We start from the raw sequence: 4,502 nt of genomic DNA on the forward strand, positions 1-4,502 counted from the left end.
GTATAGGTTGGTATAGGTACGTTTCAGTACTTTACTTATAAGTTATATGTACAATGTGTGCAGGTAGTTCGAATTTCAAATGCTAATTTTAAAGATTAATAAACTGATGGGTTGTCATTTTATTATTATGTCTAGGGATCGATCTCAAAATACAGTATTGCATTTTTCGAAGCTCTAGTCCGCACAGTAATATTTATCAACAAACTGTAAGCACCAATATTTAATCAAGAACGAAATTATCGAGCAGTTGGTTTGGTTAATGATTATCAATGATTGTGAACATGGTCTTTTCTGCTCCTAGTTTTTGAGTAAGTATGTTCATTTCATGGTGTGTTTCATTCCAGGAGGAAGAAACATTTATGAGATTTAATTTCGTGTTACTGAATGTACCTAATCGCTTTCTTCATTCTTCTTATAAATAGGTAAATGAACTGTTCGGTACAACTGCCAAATATGTACCATGAACCGAGCTGGTAGCTGGTTCAACGATGAAATATTCGCTGATGTTTTGCAAATTCCGTTCATTTTTAAAGCATATGGATCAGTTTTTGAGAATTTCGTCAGAAGGTCGCTGAAATGGAGCAGATGGTTCGAAGAAGAGCTGATGTTGAACTCGTTATACCAAATCACTAGGTTTGTATTCTTTCAATGAAGACTGTTTATTGTAAATTAGTAAATCAAAGTTCATTTTATGTACCATCTTCCAAAATTTTCGATATTTAAGTACTTTTTTTTTTTGATTTTTGGTGAATTTTCAAGATCAAGTTTGGGTTAGAAAAAAAAAATTAAAAAAAAACTGATCCATACGTTTGAAAAATGAACGGCATTTTGCATACTTGAAAAGGACACTCTTGCAATATTAGATTATAATTTAAGTTTGAAAAAATGCCGAGTATACCTATTAAATGATAGTCAGAATATTGTGCATTTTGCATTTTGAAATTCAAACCAAATACTCTTCTTGAAACCGAATCCAGAAAGTCGGTTTCAATGTAGGTATGTGTATTGTAGAAATTCTCGAAATTGATCATCGTTTTCAAAATTAAGGGTTTGACATCATGGATGTAATTCGTGTGAATTTTTTTTTCAAGTTCTTACAGATTCTTTTGCAACTAAGTATGCACATTTTCCTCAAAATTCACATTTTTTTTTTCAAAATAAAAAATTGCGTACATGTTTGAGATGGTATGACAGGGCTCATCGTACTTACTCGGTTACTTGAATTACTAAAAAAACATTTGGGTACTTCTTCAAAATTGTGGTTACTAAAGTTAGGTACTTACTTTTAAAGCAAACATTTTCCTCAAAAATTCAAATTGTTGCTGCCAAAAATTGTAAAAAGTTGTTGGCAAAATTGGAATCGTAACCGTAACGAACTATGTTCGGTAACTTTTAAGTTTTTATTTTTTATTAAAAATGAATTTCGGTTTCGCGATATATATATTGTTGGTTACTTATAAAATGTTTTTTAGTTCTTTTCGTAAAATCGCGTAAACTGTTGGCTGTTAAATTATCGTTGTTTTTTCGTTGTTTTCGTTAGTTACTAAGTTAGTTCGCGTTAATATTATTCTTGTCGTTGTAAAGTAAAGTCATCGAGCTTTTTGCTCAGTCTCATTTGTCTGGTTTATTGATCGGTAGGTCAATGACCGTTAACAATAAATATTTATTTATTTTTTTTGAAGTTTGTTTTCGTTTTGTCGAATGTTAGGCAAGTTTAATATTGTTGTAAGTCAGATTTATCGATTTTTATCGATTTATCGTTCATGGTAGCGTGAGCGTAGTTGGTGAAACGCTCTGTAGTTCGACGACGTTTTGGTATCCTGTGTGGATTTGCTCGTTCAAGTATCCGGCTTGTGTAGCCGTTGAATTTTTGGTTCGTGGTGTTCGACGAAGTAAATGTCGACAGTCCTGTCCTATTTGCGGTCAGGAAAATCGGTCAACGTAGACGACGACGACGAGTGTAAACGTAAATCCAGTACGACCTTTGCTGGTTTCCCTGTAAACGAAAATTCGAACGAAAGTAAAACAAAGTCGTCGAAGGGTAAAAGTACTTCGAAAAGTAACGTATCTGATTCCAGTGGCGACGCTAACGTAGCTGGTACGAGTAGTTCTGGTTCTGGTGAACAAGTTGGTCCAACCGATTCTGCTTCTCCTCCTCCTCCGTCTAATCCGTCATCCGGTCCTCCACCTCCTCCACCTCCTGGTCCATCCGACGATCCGAGCGACGTTAGTGATAGTAGCGACGACGACGACGAGTCCGACGAAACAGCTGTAGAATCCGATTCGAGTAGTTCGTCTGGTAGTATGTTCGGTGCCGGTGATAATCGTGTAATGGAGTCGATGGTCTTTCTCGGTACGGGCTTCGTGTCCTGGAAAAGAAAAATCAAAGTTATTTTGGCAGCCAAAGGACTTCAGACCGCAATTTTAGAAGTAAATTCGTTATCGTCGCGTAAAAAAGCGAAAGCTTTAGAAATTTTAATTAGGCACGTAGCTGAGAACGTTTTCCGACTGGTCAAGGAGACAGAGGATCCGTACGTATTCTGGACGGAGCTCAACTCCTTGTACCAGGCGGAAAACCAAGCAGCAATTATCGACTGTCGAACTCGTATTTCGAAGATTGTCATCGATATGTACAAAGGTCCGAAAGAGTTCTTGGAGGCATTTTATACGTTAATCAACGATATGGAGAGTTTGGACGTGAAGTTGACTCCATCGGAGATCTATACGTATCTGATCAATGCGTTAGGCAATTCGCCGAAGTATGAATCAGTGCGTATGACTGCTCGAGGACTGGTTCACGTCACAGCTGGAGACCCAAATCCAAAGTTAATTTCATCGTTGCTTTTGAGTTTGGAAGATGCCTCGAAGAACTCCTCGACTTCGAAGAGTTCGACAAGTACCGGTTCAGCAATGGCCGCATCCGATCAATCCGGTAATAATAATAATAAACGTAATCGTAATCGTAATAAATCGCGTAGTAGTAATTCGAACTCGTCCGGTAATTCGTCGAACGGTAACGGTGATCGTAGTGGTAATAATGGCTTCGTACAAGCCAAAGATCGTACCTGCTATAAGTGTCATAAACGGGGCCATATGGCCAAGTCTTGTCGATCCGCCGGAGGGAATTATAGAAACGATACCAACCCTCGGGGAAGTATCGTTTGCTATCGATGCAATCTAACCGGGCATATAGGTCGTAATTGTCCGCAGAACGGTGATTCGTCGCGTAATAACGGTGGTAACGGTTCGTCGAGTGGTACGTCGGGTACGTCTGGTACTGCAGGTTCATCCGGTTCGTCAGGTCCTCGTCCGTCTATCGCGTTAGGTCTTTTTCCGTCGATGTCTGGAAAAAAAGAAAATTTCTCGTTAGATGAAGGTCGTAGTCGTAATATCGTAGATGAATTCGTTAAAAATAGTGTCGGTCGTAGTAGTTTCGGTGACAGTGTTGCGATTTCTAATTTCGGAAATTCGGGTAACGTAAATATCGGGTCGAACTATTTTTTAGGTGACTCGACCGCTTTGAATCTCGGTGAAGAAAATGCATACGTCGAGTCAAACGACGACGACGGCGTTGATTTTATCACGTTTGTCGTCGATAGTGGCGCGACGTCGCATTTTCTGAAACATCGTGGAGTCTTGCATGATGAGAGGAAAATAAACGAAAGTTTACAATCCGCTCATTGTGAAGTCTCTTTGATCAAAGAAGGAGTAGGTCGATTGAGAGTTCTAGCCGATGACGGAAACGTCTATTGGTTGAACGAGGTATACTACGTACCTAGTCTTTCTTTTAGTCTTCTGTCCGTGTCGAAAATCGTAGCGAATGGTTATCGTTTCTTCTTCGATGAAGATCCTCGTTTGGTCGATCCTGCGGGAAATATAGTTTCTAGATTAGTACTTAACGATAATGGATTGTATACGATTCAGTTTATGATTAATATACCTCCTATGTTGTACTCTTGTTCCAATTATTCATCTGCGTTGGTCTCAAATGATGTTAGCGACTCGACAAATGTAGGTAATACCTCGACGACGATAGGTAATGATTCTGGAGTTGTAGTTTCGAACGTTTCAAGTGTAGGTATAGGAAATACCAGTACGAGCAGTGACAGTGATGTAAATCTGAAAAATAAAAAGAAAGTAAATAGGTTAAAAGGTGAAGGTGACATCTGGCATCGTAGGTTGGCTCATACGAGCAAGACGGTACTAGATAAGATCCCTGAGTTACGTGGATGTGATTGCCCACCTTTCAATCAGTGTCAAATTTGCTGTAAAGCAAAACAAAAGAAACATACCTACGATTCAAGTAGGTATAGGTATCCAAATCCGCTCGATCTCGTTCATATTGACGTAATGGGTCCTATTACAGAAGGACTAGAAGGCGAGCGATATTTGATTGGCTTCGTAGATGACTGTACGAGATGGGGAGTAACGTTCGGAATGAGAAGTAAAGCCGAAGTAGGTACCTACCTGAAAAAATATGTAAATATTAGTGAAACTTTATG

The sequence above is a fragment of the Planococcus citri genome, chromosome 5, assembly GCF_950023065.1.
Source record: "Planococcus citri chromosome 5, ihPlaCitr1.1, whole genome shotgun sequence".
In the NCBI taxonomy this organism is placed as follows: Eukaryota; Metazoa; Arthropoda; class Insecta; order Hemiptera; family Pseudococcidae; genus Planococcus; species Planococcus citri.